Here is a 22,744-nt window from a genome sequence, read left to right as displayed (position 1 = left end):
CAAATGACCGTTACACCTATGAAAATTGCATCTGAACTCAATTTTCCATGCCTGCAGATGAGCCACGTCTGTAGCTGTGAGCTGTCTCAGGCCATCCTGGTTTAAAACAACACACAAGTACACAAAGTCCCATTAAAACAAAACAGCATATTTTGGAGAATATGACTCCACTTTCCACAGGAACTGAAGTATCACAGGAGTTTCCAGAAGCCTCGTGAACATAAATAAAACTTGGATATTAAGGAAATCTGCTCCCCTCAAAGAACCACTTGTTGCAGAGGTAACATAAGCAGACTGTTTATAAAACATTCAAGTTACATTGGCTTTCCTCTGTCTTTCTCCTAGTTTGCCTCCCTTTATGTTCATGTGACCACATCCTATGGCTGTGTCCTAACAATGGGCTAAAACCACGCTATCTATCTTCCCTCATGATTTCCAGTCTTTCAACAGGTTATTTTCCTCCCACCTCTCAAACAAAACAAGTAGCTTACAGAAGGGAAAAAAAACCTGCCTTAGTGCTCTGATCTTTATGTAAGTTTCTGCTATCTTACAGCACAGAAAGTGACAGAGCTGGATAGAATTGAAGTTAGGAATGCAAAGTCCCCCAGAGCCCTTCAGCCTAGCTGTTTTCTCCAGAAGTGTGCTGCTGTACCTGTGGGGACCATGCCAGAAATGGAGCTCCCATCACTCCGTGCCAAAGGGAGGCTGCAGAACCCGTTTGATACATGGGAATGCATTTAGGTGAGTTCTCCTGGACTCCAAAAGCACTAAAATGCCTTCGAAAAGCTGGGATAGTCTGAATTTAGGAGAGGCACACTGCATTATATGAATATCAAGTACTTTAATGAGAATTCCAACATATTTAAGTGACCGTGTAATAATATTACTTGGTTTTTTTTATGTTTTGCTTTCCCAGCTGTGAAAAGGTCCTGCCCATGTGATGCCTGTTATCCTACCTGTACAACAGACTGCACAAAAAAAATGTAGGGTTAAAAAAAGCAAACAATTAAGTACAATTACTGCATGGTACAGAAAGATAATAGAATTAGTATCAGCTCCAGCTAGAAAATGTGCTGGAAAAGTATTTCTTCGATCTTAAGCCTATTTGTGCAACAGGATAAAGTGAAAATTAATACAACACCCAGCTTACAAAATTAGCACTGCAGTTTTTAAGCTTTCAGAATCACAAGCCAGATCACCCTAAACTCAGATGTTAAAGACCTTTGTGTTTACAAATCTGCAGTACACACTACTTGAAAGCTTACACATGTGAAATAGATTAAGGGGCACAGAGGTGGGGGTTAGACTCTCTAAATACTTTCTGCTGCCTACACACAGTGGACACATTGCTACTATTTTCTGACCCAAGTAAAGTAACATACCCACTTCACTTCTCATTACTTACTGTTTTGTTGGGGTTCCTTATCCGCAATGTTTTAAATGCAACTACTCTAAAATGACTCCTGTAAGCCATCATAAACACACTTGTTTGTAACATATCAACGTGAAACAACCATTTATTAATAACTTTAGTTTTCCACAGCTTTGCAAACGAACACCATGTCCATGCTATCACCTTACAAGGTGGCAAGCAGAAGAAAACAAAACACTATCAGCCGGGATCTTCATCTCTAGCAATGAATCCGCTTCATTTCTCTATGTGTACAAGCAGATAGAACCATCAGCTGTGAGCTGTGCTATGCCTGAATATAAACAGCAGTAACAATGAAATATTTTGACATACTTTCATTGTTTAGCTACAAATATCCTTGTCAGATACAATGCTACTATCATTCATGACTGTTGTGTAAGCCTTGCAAGACATGTTTTTCTTGAAGACTTGGCCTGAAATCAGGCTTGTATTAAAGATAGAAACAAAAATAATTTAAAAAAAAAAAAAAACAACACAACACAACCTGTTTAAATTCAGTAAGAGTTTCTGAAGAAAAAAAGAAAAAACAGGAAAGAAAGGAAAAAAATAAATAATAAACATTCAACAACGCCCAAGTAAAGGCCTGTCATGTTTTCAAGACTATTTTTTGATCTTCTGTTATGGGACCTGACTCACAATCTTTGAATGCACACAGCTGCCAACACAGCATGTAGGAAGAAAGCATTAGAGACAGCACATGTCTGCACAGCAACACTTTGGGAAGATGCTCCTGACAACAATTAGGAAAAATGTTTGAGGACACACCAAACTTTTTAAAGTAACTCCTAACATAATTGGCATGCAAAGATGACTGCTTCTTAAAAGGACATTTAGAGATGCAATCACAGGAAAAACTATTATTTATAGGGAGCACAGTCCCTTATCTAGGCTCATTACCTCACTTCTGATCTTCCTTCCAGAAGATTTCACAATAGATTAAGAAAACAACCTTGGTTCAAGACAACTTCTGTATAAGGACCACAGAAAAAAACCTACTCAGATTCCCATTAAGTGACACACAGGAAAAGGCCTGGTCCAGCAGGACAGCAGATCACAAATAGATAGCAATAGAAATGAGTTGCTCACAGAAGGAGCTGGAAGCCAGGAAACAGCACCTGGCCCAACCTGGGGTCTGCCAGCTCCCTCAGGCCTTACAAGAAGGGCAGAAGGGGTGGTGCTGCACCAACCCACAGCACCAGCCTTACAGGTAGGTGAAACACAGCTCCGGACTTTGCATTTACTGCTACAACTTCAGAGCAACCAACAGTACTTGGTTCAAGCGCAGTGTTTAAGTTCCCAGTGATGCATTTCCCTAGCAAGAGCTTGAGATTTAGAACCTTCATTTAAAAGGACAAAACTGAAAATAGGATGGCTTGTTAAACAGTCATAAAGGGCAGCACTTCAGGTTGCCTTTAGCACACCACGTTGCCACTGCCTCTTATCTTTGTTCAAGATTGCCCATATTAAAATTGGAACAGCCAGAGAACAGAACAAAAAAGACACACTAAAGATCTTGAACAATTCCAGAGAGTCCAACAGTCCACAAATACTACTTGATTTTATCTAACAATAACATGCAGGAATTGGAACGTAGTTCTAAAGTCTCCATGTTACTTTTGAGATTAGAAGAGACACAAATACCCCTGGAAACTAGGCTCCTTGATCCAAAGCTACTGCCAGACACTGGAATATCTGCATGCCCCACACCTCTACAGCAATACAGCGTGCTCTAAACAACCAGAGGACACTTCTGAATATCACACAGTTTTTAAAACAGAAGTATTCTTCACTTGCATGAGACAGGACCTTCCTATATCACAAGAATAACCAGAATGCCCAATGCATTTCCCTGACAGTTCTGCATTCAGGTCACACTGCATTCATATTTACTGGATACAGTCACCCTGCAGTTGTAGCAACAGTATAAATAAATGCAAGGATGACAAATTAGCAACCTCTGAGTTCCAGAGCTGAAAAAAGATAGAGCCAGTTGCAGTATCTGCATCAGGGAGAGAACTGCTTACCAGCCTGCACACACTCATGCACAACAATAGTGTTAACCAGTTATCACTAACAAAATGATAGGAAAACCACTTGGTTGCACAGGGAAAGAAGAGGAAAACAAAGAAAACAAACAAACAAAAAGACAAATAAACCACAAACTAACAAAAAACCCAGCTCTGTTCTGACAACAAAACCTGAACAGCTCAGAGTCCAACTTAAAACACAAACAGTACCAAAAAAGTGAGCAGCACATACAGTACTACTAAGCTGAGTAAGCCAGGCTCAAGAAACAGTACTTCTCAGTGCCTGGCTTTGAAAGTAGAATATAATTTTGCAAAAGTTCAAGCAATACAGTATCTCACTCTAAAGAGCTTTCTGCTGCTTGTTTGCCTCCTTATCAAGCAAGCTGCCAGAAACCATGGGCATCATGAAGCCTGAATTCTGCTTCCTGCTCCAGTGAAAGCATACAGCATTCTGCTTACATACCTGTTGGTAACTCATGTCATGACTCTTCTACAGAAGCAGCTGCATCACTAAACTGCAAACTTATACATTCTTTCCCAGCATAATATGCAATTAAACTCCCTCAAAGTAAGCTATTTCAACCTGCAGAAATTATAATAATCCAAAGTACCCTCTTAGCTCTGTGATTAGAGCATCTGCTTAAACCAGCAGAAGATGAGTTTCCAGCTGGATAAATTCCCTACTGAAATGCTGGAGAAAAATTTATGAAATAACATTACCTCTTGCTCTTCATGTTCAATTTAGCATAACAGGTTTCGAAATCTTAAGGCAAGGTGAGGCATTTCAGGTGACCTTCTGCTTATTAGATTGGGTGGAGTTGCAGCCTCGGTAGGAATAATTCTTAACACACAAGATCTGTTCACAATCATATTTGGAGTACTTGCAGTGCTCACGGAAAAGGTAAAAACCTGACTGAGTCCTCAATACACAAAAGAAATGGTACAGAGACAGCACTTGCTGCAAATTGTTCTTAGTTTTAGATATGCACATCAGTCATGGGACACGTTCTGTGAAGCACTGAGGATTGGTTGGTGAGACTGCCTGCATGGAGGAACAAGGATCTGCACCTTGAGTAGACTGATACATATCAGGAACAAGGACATGAGCAACTCTTTCTCGATGAAAGACATCTATACATATACATACAGGGCAAGAGAACTGCAAAACAGGATTTAAGTAGCGGTAAAGCGGCTCTGCACGCTGTAACAATGATAGCAGTGTTTGTTCTTATCCAGCCAACAATCCGATCCTGTAAAGGTGCTTATCCTTCCCAAAATCAGATTGTAGTAATGCTAAAAAGGGGATGGGGAAAATATCTCTTGGTGCACAATTAGTATATTCTTACGCAACTGGTCCATTAAATGATTAATTTGAGATACTTGGTCTCAAGAGCTGATTAGCATGAAATACAGCCTGAGCTGCTCCCTAACCACAACGCATTGCTAAGAAATCAACTATGGCAAAAGGAACTTGCTGGACATCTCAGGATCAGGGCGGTGCCCCATAGCTCTCAGAAAACTGTTCAGTTAGCATCCTGCCACAAATCACAGTGGGTGTGGCAACAATTCAAGGGGAAGGTAGCCTTGTGTTTGGTTCTCTTTCAAGCTATATTAATCTTTCTACTGAAGCTGAAGTTGGCCTTTAATTTCCTCATGCTGTAGTTTAATTATTTTCTTAAGTTCAAGAAATACACTCTTGACAAATAACCTCAAGAAAAAAAACTCATTTTATAACCATAGCATAAATACCAGTTTATTGCATCTGACTCCTCCACTTCTTCATAGAAGACTTTTAATTATGACTTCAGGAGCATCCAGTAATATTTACAAGTGCTACACAAATACACTCATTTACTTACTGTTGTTGGTAAGCCATGAGGCATAGCATTGTCTAAAAGCAAAGGACTAACAAATGACTTTAAAGAGCTCATAAAAGATATTCTGAAACGTCCCATTAGGTGAACATCTTGCACAGCAGTAGACGCGGTCTCTAAACTCTACAACAAACAAGCCTCAAAACGATTACTAAACTCCCAGAGCCTAAAAATGCAGTGCCAGCCATCAGCTTGTGTGAACAGCGAGCCTCTTATCAGCTACATCTTCATTGCTTCAGCCATCAAGCACCAGCTTGGCATTTCCCTCCCCAGCTTAAAACACGGTACACAGAGCCCTGTACTGGGAGGTCACTGTTGCACTCTGCTATTTTGCTTTTATTTTTTATTTTTTGGCATCAGAATCACTTTAATTTCTTTACTCACCACTCCCAAGACACACCCAGAGCTGTCCAGATCACGTTTAAGACTATCATCCTCACTGCTAAGGCAGCCTAATTCCTACTCAGTTCCGCTTACTTCTCTGCTGTCATCATGATATCCCTGCCTTGACAGCTCCACTGAAAACACAGACCTGGCTGCTCCTTATCATCCTTCAACTGTGCAATAATTCCTAGGCTTTTAATCTGCAAAACGCTGACTTTATTCAACCTCTTCAGATAAATACGTCTGTGAGGGGAGTGGGGGGAAGAAATAAAACGCATGCCAAAAAGCGTATGGCAAACAATCACGTGTTTACTATTATCATTTCTCACACTATTTTGTGGTTCTTTCCACTGAGAACATGTGAATAATCTCTAAAGATCAGAAGTCGTCCCTCACATAACAATCAACCCAGTACTTCAATAACTACAGGCAAACTTTCCAGCACATTTCCAAATCACCATGAAATAAAAGACTGAGATTCCAATGAGACTTCTTTCCATCTCAATAGATTTTCTACATGTGTGTCAACTATCGTTATTCCCAGCAGAAACACAGCAGTTTGCCTTATCGGTTCAACAGCCAAAAGGTACCACCAAGATGTTACTAAGACAGATGGGAAGAAAACTACTAAAAAACTATTTTTCAGAGCACAAGTTCATAGTTATGCTCGTTATGTATGCAAAAATTAGCGTTTGTTTGTATTTACAGTGACTACAGCACAAGTGTTCTGTTAAGATATTCAGTGCATGTACACATTTACAGCAGCTTCATAACCGCTTTCATACACGCCAGCCTTTACAGTCTGTTCGGTATTTTTGTCTGTTTTTAGCCGCTTTTACGTGAAGGTAACTTTTAACAACTTGCAGCTGCAGGGCAACTCAGAAGAGGAGTAAAAACAAAAAAAACAAAGAAGGAAAACCGGTGTTTGAGAGGGGAAAACGCCTCTGTAGGAGGAACGCCGTTAACCATTACGGGCCTCTGATCCCATCGATGCCTTTCCTAAGCCCGAGCCGGCAGCACCTCGCACGGGGAGCGCTGGCGGTGCAGCTACGGAAGGACAGCGAGGCGGCGTTCAGCTCCTCGCGGCGAGCAAAGGGTTCGCCCGCAGCTCGCCGCGCGGTTCAGCTGCTTTGCAAACTCCGCAGCGAACTGAAGTTAAAGGAGAAAACAACGCAGCCGACAGTGGGAGTTACAGAAGCCCGCTATGAGCGTACGGGTCCGTGCGCCGATCACAACCGCTGCCGCTCCCCCAGGTGCGTTTACCCCCAGCCCGTGGCCAAGCCACGAACCCCCCCGGCTCCTCACACCGCCCCGGGGCTCCAGGACCGCCTCGGTCCCCATCTCCGGCGAAGTTTCAAGCTGCTTGCAGCGCTCAACAGGCGCTCCCTTCCCTCTTCCACCGCCCAGCGTACAACGTGAAAAGCACCCGGTACCCCCAGGGTGAGAGCCGCCGCAGCTCCCGGAACCCCGCCGCGCTGCCCCGTACCTGCAGAGGATGGAGGCGGCCCGATGCCTCGGATCCCGGTTCACGCCTCAGCCGCCCAGAAAGTTTCCTGACGTCAGCATGGGCGGACGAGGGACCCCGCCTGCTGCCGACCGGCTGCACGTCGGGACGCTGATGTCGGCTGGCTGGCTGCGCGTCGGGACGCTGCTCCCGGGCTCCCCCTGCCTCCGGTCGGTTGTTGGGAAGAAGAAAAGAAGGAGGAGAAAGAGGAGGAGAAGGAGGAGGCGGCGCCGAGGGGTGATGCGCTCAGCTATGGGCGCTACTGCAGCCGCGTGCCGGGCGCATCTGGCGGTGCTTTGAGGGGAGCGGGCACGAGACCGAAGCGCGAGGAAGGGGAGGGGGCTCGAGGTGGAGGAGCCGGGGGGGGTTGAGGAAGCGCGGCGGAGCGTGAAGTCGCGGAGCGGCCCCGGTGACGCCATCCCTGTCTGTAAGCGTTACGGCCGGGACAAGGACGGGCAACGCGGCTCCGTCAGTCGGACCCCAGGAGGATGGAAGCGGTCTCCTCCGCGTGAGGGATGCTCGGAACTCAGCACCTCGTCTGTCCCCGCGGTTGGTTTTTGTTGCGCTCTGACCTCTTTCCCGGAAAAGCGATGAGGTGAAGAAACGGGAGTGTGAACTGGGAGCTCACGGTTCCTCAGAGAAAACAGTGCTTGGGAGAGGAAGTTAACAGAGGCACCTGTACGAATCTGGGGCTAATCTGCAGCAATCCTTTCGGTACAGATGAATGTACTTTGAATCGTGCAGCCTGAGGCCTGTAATCCCTGTCAAAACGCGTTTAGAAAACACCAAAGCATTGCATCAATACGTTTTCCTAACAGCCGCAGGAAGTACAAGTTAGAGATAACATATTTTCTATAGAAAGCAAGGAATTCCTGTTGGCCCTGCCCCTTACGTCGTTGGGGTCCCCTGCAGTGCGTGGGAAGGCAGGAATTCATCCCTCAATGCCTTCTCCCACAGCACAGCACCATTTGGAAGTCCTGTCATCAAAGCACAAGAACGGCCACTTAACGGGGATGAATACCTTGAAGGAACCAAAGCAATGGTGCTTTCTTTGCTGCGGGCATTTTGTTTCCTTGTTTGTTTGTTGTTGTATCTGTTGTTAGGTTCTTATATTAGAAAGCAGTTGGAGGCAGTAATTTAGTTAATAGCAGAGTCATCTTGAAAGAATAAACATCAAGTATAGAAATCAACACCAGGCAGCTTTTTAGATCAGTAGCTTCTAGATAATTACCAGCATATATGTGACTCATATAAAAAGTTAATTAGTCTGGCTGCCTTTTCCATTCACTACTAACCCCAATAAAGATCCTCCAAAATGGCATATACGACAATGAGACAAATAGTAGTGCTTTTATCTGCTCTGGATATTATTGTAAGGCTTCTGAAAATATCCATCACTTCAGTTCTCCCCAAAAGGGAAACAAACTCAGGCTTGTTGCACGCATCCGGTTGCACGTGGAAAGTAATGGACTGTGATATAGTTGGAAAGGATCATTGCGTACAAAGTGGCAAATGTGGTAGATTCGCATCTACCGCGTTTCAAAAGATGAATAAACAAATTTAACTCAGCAAAGGAACCAAAATGAAGGAAAACAGGAAACCTTTGGAGGGAGTTAAATCTGTGAACTGTGTCTTTGTTAACAAAATAACTAGTAACTGTTTTCATCGTATAGAAAGGATAAACAGTTTTCTGAAAAACACTAGCAAACATGTCTGCTGAAATATTATAAGTATTGAATAAACAGTGAGTCAGAGAAAAAATGCATTTATTTCATTCACAGCTGATCTTTGAGTGGTCATTACACAACATCTAAAATACTTTTTGTTCATCTCGACAGCTATGCTTATGCACACCTCTTCCTCGGCAACTTGTTGGAACTGACAGCAGCACTGCATGCATCCCTTCATCCACTCATGCCAGTAGAAAATGGTGGCAGGAAGGGTAAGAATGAACTCACTGGACTCTCTGCAAGCATGGAAGAAAAATCATGAAGGCAAATATTTCCCAGAACCATATTTTTGAGAAACATATTGAGATTATTCCATTTCATATGCTGGCTGTGTTAGATACAACAATTACAAGTAACTGCTCTATGTGAAACAAACAAGAAACATAAAAGTTCATTTGGTGATATGTTAGGCAAAACCCAGTTCATTTCAATGTCAGTGTGCATCTCGTTATATTGGGCTTTTCAAAACATACATCCAGTCCTGCTTTTTGACATATGTAACCAGTAAGTACTGAAACACATCCAGTACTAACTCTACTTTGAATTAACAAGTTTAGCTGCAGTCAGCTTACTAGATTAACTATCCAAGTTCTTATCTACGTATCAGAAACGTGCAAGTATTTGTGAAGTCACAGACTCCTCAACATATTCTATGATTTCCTAAATTAAGCTTCTGGTGATTTTTACTGAATCTTAAAGGTTATTTTAGATGACTTACAACAGCAAAGCAAAGCAAAATAGGCAAACTGAAAATGTTTTGGCTATAGAAATACATTATCTTATGGTCTCAAAAACTTATTCAGAATGTAACTCATAAATATAGTTAAGGAAACTTTCTGAAAGGGCAGATTGTTCATCAGAGAAAGTTGAAATAAATACATACCATTATAAGTTATAACTTTTGCTTTCTTAAGGCAACTGTGTACAATGAAGTTAAGGTAGACTTGGTCCTGTCCACAATTGATTTACAGATAGCTTCATAACATTCTATACTTCAGAAAAAGACCTATTTCTGGATTCCTCCTGCGTGCAAATTTCTTCTTTTTTTTTTTTTTTTAAGAGGTTTTATAAATAAGAAAAAATATTGTGTACATGGGAAGCTTCATATTCTTTCTGTGCTATTTTTAACATCGTCCACATTGTAAAGTTTAAGTAAAAGGAAAGTAGAGTACATCTGTTTTTAACTGAAATTCGGTGCATACTCCATCAATAACATAAAGAAAAATGTTATATTTCTTCCTTCTCCTGACATTTATTCCCCATCAAAACCAGCAACCTACATGAATCAATGAGAAAAATTAGAGGGGAAATACAGCAAATTAAGATTTTAGAGAAATAATGTTTCCATCTTAATACTTTAATGGTATGATTCATTTAAGAAGCCTAAGAATAAAAAAAACTCAATGGAACTGTGACAACTTCTATGGCCTAGGCCCCCCAAAACCTCAAGTGGAAAAATCATTTAATCACTGGGGCTATCATTCTTGGGTGTTGCAGAGAAACTGGGCAAAGAACCAGACACAGAAGACACACAAAAAAACCCCAAGTATCCATGAGAGTAATCACACATTTATATAAATACACTTGCAGCCTGGCTCCTCCTATGAATGGATTTGTTTTGTTGTTCTCTTGAGGTAGTAGCTGTCAGTCACGTAAACAGTCATGATTAGGTGGAGATAATTCACAAAGAGTAAAAGCACAGGAATCCATACTCATTTAGATCTGCACCTAGGTCAAGATCAAAGAGTCAATATTAATAGCTTGCATTGATTTACCAGAAAATGGTTACTAGAAGGAACAAAGATTAAAGGATCACACCAATTACACAACCTGAAAAGTTTCACCTTCCTGCTGAGTGCTGTCTCACCCCTCAAAGACAGCAGAACTTAACTAAGCATTACCCTGCAGAAACAGTCAATAAATTAGAAAGAAAAGCAGCAATATTTTTCTACAATTCTTAATAGGAGAATTCTCTGCTAGAGAACACTGCACCCCAGGCTCCTTATTTAACTTGTAGGCCTCCTAATGTTGTCCTAATGGTACAATGCCTATCTTCATTATCATTTTTCTTCTTTGTGCTAGAGTGCTTCTAAATTGTAACCAAAAAACGCATTCCCATGCCAATCTGGATGATAAAGTAGGAGATAAAAAGCCTCACCAATAAATCAGTGGAAGGGCATAATGGGAAGTGCACTTTTCTTACATACTCCCAAACAGGTTAAGAACTCTCAGGTTCCCTTCCTATAATCTTAATTCATTCTCTAAATCAAAGACTTTACTGTTCAATTTCCCATAATATCTCTGGACCATGTAAATCTTCCCACTTAAATTTAAATGGTAAAGTAACTACTTCAACGAAAAATAAAAATAAAAATAAAAAAAATGGGAACTCATTTTCTCTTTTAAATGCTAGAAGATCACCAAAAATATAAATAGTTAATACCATTTCTTCATGAGGCATTTTAAGTTCCTTGCTTACCCTGAAGGAAAACATCCTTTCTGAAGTTTCCATCTTTTAATACTTAGAATGTCAAAGATCTGCATATTCAGGAAGTAGCATTCCAATGTTGCCCATCAGTTTTCATTAGTATATAACCAATCTTAGCAACAGAAGGTTAATAATGCCCTCAGAAAACCTCCTCATCAGCCTGCTGCAATCTTTCTTCTATAACTCAAAGATACAGCATGCTTTCTAGAGCAATACACTCATTCATCACTGTCACTAGATAAACTTTCCAGAAAGTTCATTTCTGCAATACATTTCAGGATTATTTTTTCCTAGTAATTTCTCTACTCCTGTCTCTGACTTCAAATACTTCTAAAATTTTTTTTCCATTCCCTTTTCTATAATTCCTATTTCACACTTGTATGGGAGATTGGTAATCACAGCGTGAACCACTGATTAATCAGCTGAGGCAAGTGTGGGGTCAGCTGCGGGAGCACAGGTGAAAGTTATGTAGCTGTGCTCCCGGGAGGGGTGGAGCTCGACTCCACCTCCTCTGAGACCTCATTTAAGGGCTGACCCTCACTAAGGCAGCATCTCTTGGAGATCACTTGCTAGTGAAGATTGCCTCAGCTCCTAGCGTCATCACTGGTGAGTTCCCCTTTTTCCTTATACCTTCTATACTTCTACTACCATCCTTGTAGTTACCATTCTTGTTAACGCCTGTATAGTTACCACCAATACAACACTGTTTTAAAATTTATTCTATTTTTCATACCTAAAACCAGTTCTTTATCTTTTCCCATTGTTATTTCCCATTTTTTAAGATTATCACAGATTGTTTTATTTATTCCCTAATAAATATCAGTAAATATTAAACCTGTTTTCCCTCTTTTGTTTGCCTCCTCTTTTACTACTCACTTATCAGGGTTTGAGTCCCTGTCCTGTTCTCTCCCAGCCTTTCAGCCCCACCATCTTGTTCTTGGACAAGACAACATAAAATTGAACCTCTCTGTAAGGATAAATGGCCTTCAAGTAAGTATTCCTTAGAGCGTTGCAGTAACTCCTACTCTGGAAGCACAGGAATATCAGCACTGAAAGCACAGAACTGTCTCATGCCTGGTAAGATTAATAAGACACAAAACTGTCACTCAGTATCTATTTCACTTACAGACTCATACAATTGTACCAACTTCCAAAAACTTCCAACTTAGGCCAAAAAAAGCACAAAACCAAAAAACACCCTAAAACAAGCTGAAAGTTATGCCTGAGATAAAGCAATAGTTAGGATGGAACTTAATTCCACAACCATGCAGTTGAAGTACTTAGGTGGATTGAAAATCCTAACTTTTCACCCATTACCTCCACTCTGACGGTCCTGTGGTTTTGTCCTAACTGAAGTTAGTGTCGGTTTATACCCTCACATATCCTGTGGATCATTAGACCCCCTTTTAGATAAAAATAACAACGTTTAAAAACATTTATGAGAGCAATGAGAAAGGACAATAGTAAGAGTTAGGGAAGGAAAGTTGGTAGAAAGCAAAAGAGAATTTTAAGTGCAGTAGCAGATAACTAAAGAAGGGAAATGACAATGAAAGCAACTGGATTCTCAATGTTTGGGGTTTAATTTCCTTACAGGTTACACATTGACTACTTATTACTGAGAGAACTTACTAGAGCCTCAGCAGCAGTATGAATCTGTGTGATAAAGAGAAAAAGATTAATCCATATCATTATAAATAAATAAAAAAATAAATAAATACACCTGCTCTCAATAGTTTTCCTTCTACCAGCCTTACTCTTTAAGCCACAACTAAACAATTAATTGGAACAGTTGTTTTGAGTTAGGTTTCTGAATCAAATACTGAGGAGTTAGAGAACAGCACCTAGCCTATACCTGGCTATTTCCTGCTCCCTCAAGTTTCTCCTCTGCTAACTATATTTTAGTCTACTTTTGAGTTTTCAGACTGTGACCTTACCAAATAAGAGTGCATCATAGAGTGGAAGTGTTATAGGTTGGAATGATTTTCACAAGAAAAATAGAAGTACAGGTGAAGCTAAACCTTAATTACAGCACTACATACTTTTCTGCAAAAGCCTTCCTCAGCATCTATCACATACCACTGTTCACCTCTTCCTCTCAAAACTTGTTATGCCACTCAAAGCCAAGAAACACTGGCTTTTAAAAAGTTTTACATAGAAACACAGCTCACTTGCTTTCACATTAGTTTCATTGTTTAGGAGACATCTTCAGTGTCAACAATTGGGAGCATTCTTCTGCAATTCTCTTAAAATAGGATGTTTGATTAATATCTCCTTATTGAAATCAACACCAGCTGGATGTTACTTCCCAGTCATAATGCATAAAGACTGCGTGTGTTCAGCATTTGGATAGCAGAACAGAGAGGTTCTGTTGCCTGTTTATTTGTCCCGTATCGCAAGAAAAAAAAATAAATTATAAAAACATCCAGGTTTGAAGAAAACTGATATCAACAGCAACCAAAATTTGTGCTTAAGTCCATGTGTTCATTTCCAAAAGAAACTTTAAAGATTTAACTGAAGTTAAGCAGAAGAGACACAAACTGCACAAAACTGCAAGTTTAAACAGCTGTTTCCAGAAAGAACAGATTGAATTCACTACAATAATATTTTATTAGAAAAAGGAAAAATTCCAGAGTAAAAACAAGTAGAGTTCCAAGTCAGCAGTTTAATTTAAAGGTACTTTGATCCACTTGGTTAGAAATACTTCATAAAAAATTCTACAAAGAGCCAAGCAGTCCATATTGGTCCTTGGGAAGGAAAAAGGCCTTTTCCAGCTCGCTTGTTGTACAAAACAAATACTATTTGCAGACAGCAGTGTTGTATAAAGATCTGACATGTCCATAATCGGGACCATTCTGATAAAAATCAAAATCATAGGCTTCTGTTAGAAACATCATTCTCAAAGAAAATGTATTCTACCCTAAAGAAAGAGTGTACATACAGAAAAGTAGTAATTACTGAATTAGTTTGACTAACTAGTTTTTTCCTCTTTGGCTTGGTTTGTACTCAAATAATAATCAGCAAAAATACCTTGCAAAGCTACTCTTGTTCACAGAAGAAAAAGCTCTTCATCCTTTTAAATTCATACCACATAACCATTCACAAGAAAGGACAAGAAATAGAGACACAAGGAAGAAAATAATCATACTTGGCATTTATTGAAAAATAATGTCAAGAGGTTGAAAGTTCAAAGACTACATTGCACTGCATTTTCAATTAAGCTTACTGGGTATTAGGCTTATAAAGAACTGACACAGCTTCTGAAAGGTTCTTGGCAATGCCAGGCAAAGTACTTGCAGACTGCTCAACAGGCACACACAGAAAGAAGAATGGACCTCACCTAGCAGGTGAAAGGGGTTCCAGGATACATGGCACCTCTTAACAAGAAACAGCCCAGGTCCAAGAAATGCTTCCCCTTCAGTGGCTGCCCATCATATGAGCTCCAAGTGGATCCACCCTGGGCTCACCCATTCCAATAATGTAGGAATCATAGGTGCAAGCAAACTGCCTGTGCTCTCTGAGCCAGACACAAGCCTTTATCAAGTGCCCAATCACCAGTTCAAAGCCTAACAGTCTTCCTGTTCTGGGTTAAAGACTGAGTAATTCCAAGAGCTAGCAAAGATAGCTGCTGATTGAAAACTATACATCGGACGCTGACCTTTAAGACCATACCTGACTTAAGACTGCAACAAATGTAGTAAAATTACTAGTAGTATTCTATCACATCACCTTCATATTACTAACTGGGACACAAAATACACTGCAGAATATGTATTCCCATTATAAAGGAATTTGTCCTGAACAGGCTTTATACAACAAGACTGTCATTCAGGTCTGCATTCTGACGTCCCTTCACTTGCACCAAATCTTGCAAGTAGTGTTTATGTATATATACACACTTAAAAACAGACAACAAACTAAAACAAAAGAACACGCTCACTCCAGAAGTGCATGCAGACAGAAGATAATGCCCTCCTTCCCAGTCCTATGCCAAGTAAAGATGACTTATAACCTTATTAAAATAAAGAACTCAAGAGCAGATTAAACTTGAATAAGAACACAAATCATTTACAGCTCTTCATGTGGACTACCTGAATAAAGAACCAGCCATTTTCTGTTCAAGTTCTATCTAATTGCTTCCAGTTAAGGAGAAAACCATGAAGCAATTAAGGTACATGTTTCACACGTCAGCTGATTTTTTTGGTAATATACTATTTATACCAGTGTATACACACCAGTTAGTGGTACATCATAACATATAATTATACTGTATAATCAAAAGATAAGTATAAAATTTGCTTCTTGCAACTACATTTGCCTGTCCTGACTACCAAAACAGGTACACTAAGATACAGTTATCCTACATTTCAAAATCGAAACTAAGTAACAACTTCCCTTCAGGGAAATTCTGGAGGAAAACTGCCTGCAGAAACAAGGTCTCTCCTCTCTGAATTTGCAACAGGTTCAAATCAGCACATTTAACAACATAAAAACCTACTACTTTGTAGCCTCAGAATACAGAACATCTTAAAATATATCAGAGAGTTGCAAAGCACAGGTGAGGTCATGGCCCTTGCTTTTCATAACTGGACTGCAGATTTGACTGAGAATGCCTGGAAACCTGTATTAACTCTAATTTGAATAACACTTCCACTGCTGCAAAACTGATAAAAACCACACATTTACCTTAAGCAAAAGTGTGCTATTAATTTGCATACAAATTGCATACAACATTATGCACTTCTTGAAGTTAGTCTATTTTTTTCCCTACACTTCATGCAAATAGAAAGCTTTAAGTGCTATGTTAAATTCAAATCATTGTTACACAGTCTACAAAATGTGTCTTAATTCTGCATCTCAAGTGATTGACCTCCCTGTCCTGTTCAACAGATTTTTTTCTGCTAGTTGCAGTACACTCAAAACCTTGAGATCAAGAAACAGGGTGATTGTTCACACATTCAGAGATACCCTGTTAAATAGTTGAATACATTTCCAAAACACAGAATTGCAGGCTAGTTTTTCAAAATGAAGAAGTTTGATGTTAGTGTTTCTGTGTGGGCATTCTACTAGTGTTATCTCTTCTATTTTTTTTCAGATCAATAACTGTCTACAAAGCAGGCAAACACCAGAAGTTCCAAGCACTACTGCAAAACACTTATAAGACACATACGGGAAATCTTACCTAGAATGAAGATACTGACCCCACACTTAATTGATTCCCTTTTCAAACCCATATAAAGGTGATATGATCATAAGTAGGTTTTTTTTTTGTTAAGCAAGCCCCCAAATTAATTAAGCACATTCAAGTGCAGGTGAATTATCTGGAAATGGTTCAGATCAAAAGATAACCAAACTGGATTTTCTGCACAGTTAACTGGATTCTAAATATCCTTCAGAGGATTTCCTACCTTTCTTTTGTGAGCCATTAGAAAGGGTAGTTCATATTACAAATCATACTGAAGAAATGAAAATCTCAAGAGCAACAACTCCACTGGATTTTTATTTTTATTTTTTTTTAAGAAAGTTGTTTACATAATATCAATCAAGTGAAAACCCTTTATACAAAATGACTGTTACTAACCTGATTAATACAAAGATAAAACTCATTTACTTGTTCATCTTTAGTAGGTACCATCACCTAGTTCCTAATCCATTTGTACACAGGCTGTTCACCTGCCTCTGGAAGCTAGCAGGATACTTTCATAGCCTCTCTGCTGAGAACTTTTATCACGTAATTAAGATAGTTACTAATCTACTGTTGCACGTACCTGTTAATTAAACTCAGTAGCCTGTAAGTAGTTTATGTAGGCATATGACACCACAAGGTAGTCCCCATACCTACCTCACCTGAAGACTAATCTGATTATAAGAATATAATAACCCATCAATCTGTCATACACATTACAACAAAAATTAACTGAAAAATATATGATATTTCTTGATCTCCATACATTCATGAGTGGGGCATAAAAAAATTCTACCTTCTTAAACACCAGACAAAAAAACACAGTAATTCACCATATGAACTGTTTAGACTCACTAAGTAAATGAAGACTTAGCCATTGGTGCATGTAATGCCAAACATTAAATTAAATTATCTTTGTTATTCATTGTTAGAACTTTTCATTATAAGACTCACATAAAGTTGTTGCGAAGAACCTCTGGAGCCAATAAAATTATTCTCAGATATTACTGAGCCGTCCCTTTCAGGGCAAGCATTACCTGCATTTCATACACGCATACCCTAGTGGGAAAAGTGCAAGCCAATGTACTTCAGTGCAGGAAAAACATGTTGTGTGCTGTATTCTGATGCTCCAGAGAATAATCCTAAAAAAAACAAACAAACGAGAGACAAAATGATTTGAAGGATATTGCTAGAAAAAAAAAATGTGCAATACTACACAAAATTTTCTTAATAAACATCTAGGACATCATTTGTGTCTTCGTAACCTCTTGCACAATCTCTTATGCATCAGATTGTGGGTTTCTTTTTCCTCCATTATTCAGCATGGATTTTTACCCTAAGCTTCAAAACAAAGGTAGCCACAGACTGGAGATGGAATAGCTCCAATTCTGAGCAAAACAAAACTGAGTGCAGATATTTCTTTCTGTAAACAGGTGCAAATCCCTGCTCTGATTTCAGAAATGAGTTTTGTGCAACTTCAACAAGATAGAGATGCAATTAATACTTAAAGCTTTGAGATTACATTGATATGTACAACACAGGAGTAATGCCAAGATAATTTCATTGAAATGGGAAACTGAGCTGATAAAATAACGTGAAATTGTTTTGCACATAAAAGGGGTAGATTTGGGTTGGATAAAGGCAAAATCATTTACTGGGAGGGTGCTGAGGCAGTGGGACAGGTTAACCAGAGATGTGGTTGATGCCCCACCCCTGGAGACTTGAAAGGCAAGGCTGGATCAGGCCCTGGGCAACCTGATCTAGGTGTGCCATCCCTGTTCACTGCAGAGGAGCTGGACTAGATGGTCTTTAAAGATCCCTTCCAACTCAAAGGATTCAATTATTCTGTGGTCCTACAAAACAAAACCCCTTCTCTTCTCTCCAGGTTAGTTTCCTGAGAGCAGTAATTTTAAGCAAGAGCCCTGAAGGGGGAAAAAAAAAAAAAAAAAAAAAAAGCCAAGAGGAATTTATAAAACTGATGAAACTGTCATTACATCATTACAGTATAGGTTAAAAAGAAATTGATTTACCAGAGTAGACCAAAACATCATGCGAACACCCACATCATGAGTATCAAGTAGACTGGAATGAAAATAAGTTAAACTAGCTTTAGATAAATAAATAAATGTCCAGGGCAGATGTTTCCTACAGAACTCAATAACTTTTCATGTGCCTTTGAAATTAACTATGCATTTGACAAGAACAGCTACAGCATGTCTTCAATTATTTCTGTACAGAAAGAAATCATAGAACTTTGGAAGCAAAAAAGACCTGCTAACCATCATAAACATATTCATAAATGCCTAAATGTACCTCACACAGCCAGTGAGATATGCCAGGTAAAATAATCAAAATGAAAATCAGTCTTAGTTTTAAATGGTCTTTCCATGGCACATGAATTGAAAGATTATTTTTTATTTTAAAGGAAAACCTTTTTGTTTGATATTTCTTGTTATTTCAAAAGAAAAGCTTTCCTTTAGGAAGAACATGGTCTAGAAAAGTACAGGGAATGTTTTCAGATCTTCCAAATAATATCTGCTACAGTTAACTGGAAGAAAACAAAAAAAGAAATGAACTAGAAAAGTCACTTTCAGAAACATTCAAGTATTGATGTGACACATTGCTTGTGACCTCTAACACACCTCTTTTTCCAAGAGCCTGATCAATGCCATTTCTCACTAAATATTATCAGCAATTCTTTTTCCACCTTACTTTAAATTACAGTTAAAATACTTTATGAGCAGTCTAAGGCTTGAAACTTGATATGCCATATGGATATGGTATGCAGTGTTTTCAATACATTTTCTTGTAGTGAGCTTCAACTCACAGCTTACCTTGTACTTGATGTTCCTGCTGTCTCCTCAGACCTTTGAGTTAAGTTTACAGTGGCTAAAAGGTACTGTCAGTTACTACATTTGGTTATAGCTGGCTCAGGGTTCAAATAGTAGAAAGAGAGGAGGTGGGAGAAATTAAAGGTCAAAAAAAAAAAAAAAAAGGTTCTACATACAACTAGCTTAAAATATTACCTAAATAAAACTGTAAACATGCATTAATTCAAATCATACTACAGGACACGCATTTAACAGAAATACTGTTCTTCTCACGAAAATTATGTTAGCAATCTAGTGTTTTTTCCAGAATTAGTTAAAACTTTCTGTGTGACAAAATCCTGACCCTATCAGGATAAAATAAACCAATAACTAAGAAGTTGGTCAGGGAACAAGTAGTGAAATACCTGTTTTGATGCAAGTTAGACTTGTGGCTTTATGGCTAGCTACTTATTCAAAAAGTCTTCAGCTGAGGTTTGTTCCTTCTTTAAGAATGGAGCTGATAAACGTCAATAAATTCCACTATTGTGAACTTCACCCCATCTTCCACTTTGGTTTTCACTGGGAAACTTCTCCAACATTTTTAAGGGTTTTTATCAAGTCTGTGCATGCAGACACTTCTCTACAGACTTGAAGGTAAGTAGAATTCATTTACCTGCTGATTTACTTCTAGTCCAACCATAGAAGATAAGTACAGTATATAGTATTTTGTAGTGATATTATGAGCAATTAAAGATGCAATGTAAAACCTAATTAATACTGGCATTTTTGTTTACAAAGGGAATAACATCCATTCTTCCTTGCCAAATAAATACCTCATAAGTAAATTGTTAGAGTATATCAGCAACACAATTAATTTTAACAACTACACTTTTTAGCTTCAAGCTGTGATAGCAATTTGTGACTGAAGAATTTAGTATATGTCACGGGTCAGGTTTTTATATCTTGGTGTAAATGAATAAACTTAAAGTCACATTCTGCATATAGTCTTAATTCAGAAAAGGCAAGATGAATTGCAGAAAAACCAACCAGGAACTTGAAATATTTTTAAGATTGTTTCAAAAAGACATCATCACTCTCATCTTTTAAAAATGAGACTACTACAGAACTTGTATTTTTATGGTTCCCTTCTAAGTTTTTGGAGGGTTCAAGGGCATTTGCTAGAAAAGTTTAAAGCAACAGTGAATACTTTTTCCCTTGGACAGTGTGGATTACCATCGACTGTTAAACTACAGCATGTGTCACTGAAGCCTGAGAAAGTAATTCTGTCCTAAAGGCTGATAAAAATTACTGTAGGGAGATAAGAAAACTCTATATAAACATGTAAAGAAAAGAACAACTTGTAAACTGATTAAATTCTGACTTTTTAAGTTTTTTGTTTGTTTGTTTGTGGGTTTCTTTGTTTGTTGGTTTTTTTGTTTGTTTGTTTGTTTGTTTAAGTTTTAATGGTTTTCTGACCTTTTTTAAAGAAGTGTTTTGCTTTAAACCTTAAAATAGTATCTGGGATATCTCTTTTTTCTCTCTAACTGCAGTTAAGTTTGCAGTTATAAATACAATACAATAGAAGCAAACACTTCTGGAAAGCAGCAAACAGGAGAAAAATATAGCACAGTGTTTCTCCACAATGCAATGTGAAATTAAACGTTTTTCACACACTGAAAGTACAACCAATTCACAAAGCACTAACTACTATGCCCCCTGCTCCACAATTTTTCACTTAGTTGTACAGCTCTTCCATGCTACATCTGTTTTCTCCCTGAAAATGAAAAATCATTTCTTTCCTAAAAATGATACCATCTGTTTTTCAGAGTTGAAGGGCAGATTTTTAACATTATCTCAGTGAGAGACCAGAGAACTCCTCCAAAAAAAGGGGAAAGCAATAAACTAAATTGGTCATTCAAACATTTTTTTTATGCTTCCATACAGTTTCTTAATTAGACATTTACAAAGCAAAAGATGAACTAGCTACATAACTGCATATTGGATTGTAAATTTTTTAGAATAGTCTAATGCAAGGCTGGATTACAAACACATTAGACAAGCACGGTCCTTTTCCACTCTAATTTGTTTTTTGACAAGCACAGACCATTGCAAGGTATCCAGGTAATGCAGAGGAGTTAAACTTGCTTTTTTCTTTTTAAAACAGCTTAAGAAAATGCAAGTGGTTACCTACTCCATATTTGTGTGACATTCAGAGTTGCAGCTCATTAGCATTACTCTTTTCATCTTCAAACCTGCCTTGAGGCACCTCCCCACCATCCTTCTATCTCTGCTACATATAGCTGAAAGCAAACGAAATAATGCCAACCAACCAGCCTGAAAACAACTGCTGGAGATGTTAGGATCTTGTCAGGTGAATGAAGGGAGGAAATTATGGAGGCAACTATATTTGATACCAACAATGCTGTTGAAATTAACAAGCACGTTGTACCTTCTTGCTGATATTGTTTGAAAAGCCAACAACTAAGGTGTCACTTAACATTAAATAGCTATGAAATCTTAACCTATGTTTGGTGGTATCTGACCAAACAGAAAATGGAATAATAGAACCCAGGCAAGACTATGCCTGAGAGCCACTATTCAGTTTCAGTGCTCTTAATACCGGCAACCTGCAGGGCAGTAGTGAAATGCTAAATGCTTCCAGCAAAAAACTGGAAATACAGAACAAATCAGTCTGCAAGTTTTGACATTAGTGAAGCAAACATTCACTTAGTTTCTGGAACAAGAAAAGCAATTTCTCATTACCTTTATGTTCAAAAATAGTCTTCAAATGTCCATCCAATGTCCATTTAGTTTTAGCCTTTCTGAACTAATATAGGACATATTAAGGCCACAAAGCATCAAACAATTAAGTCAATTCCAATAGACCCAATCTGCCAAGTCAAAGCCAGAACTAAACCAAACACACACACAAAAAACCAAAACAACTTAATGAATATCTGGTGGAATGTTCTGAAAACAAATAACCACAAAGCTCTCTTCACAGCCAGTTAACTGCATCTCTAGCCCAGTACTTACATTCTACAGATAAAAACACCATGTTGCTGTCCACTTGCAAACAAAAAGAAAATTCCATGGTGCACCTGCATATGAAAGTTTATGACATACTTCATGCTTCAGAAAACTGTGGAATAAAATAAGTAGTCTGATTTTTAATGTGATACACCAAGATGTGACCAAATACAGTGTTTCCAAGCAAAGTATATACAGTTACCTTGCTATTATTGACTGACATTTAAAAACAGGTAACTTTTCTACAAAATGACACCTTCTTCAAAGAAATTTGCTTGATTAA

General features: G+C 38.7%; 1 protein-coding gene across 1 annotated transcript in view; it reads right to left on the bottom strand.

Annotated features, from left to right (window-relative positions):
- The window catches only part of GULP1 (GULP PTB domain containing engulfment adaptor 1), a 179,676-nt gene extending 172,209 nt beyond the window's left edge, over positions 1–7,467 (bottom strand). The window contains exon 1 of the mRNA XM_015867845.2: positions 7,204–7,467. The gene's annotated coding sequence lies outside the window, so the exon portion shown is untranslated. The remainder of the gene's footprint in view (positions 1–7,203) is intronic.
- Positions 7,468–22,744: the final 15,277 nt, after the last annotated feature.

Source organism: Coturnix japonica, chromosome 7 (assembly GCF_001577835.2).
Source record: "Coturnix japonica isolate 7356 chromosome 7, Coturnix japonica 2.1, whole genome shotgun sequence".
Classification (NCBI taxonomy): domain Eukaryota; kingdom Metazoa; phylum Chordata; class Aves; order Galliformes; family Phasianidae; genus Coturnix; species Coturnix japonica.
Note: the sequence above shows the minus strand (reverse complement) of the source record. Positions and strands in the feature narration are given on the sequence as shown.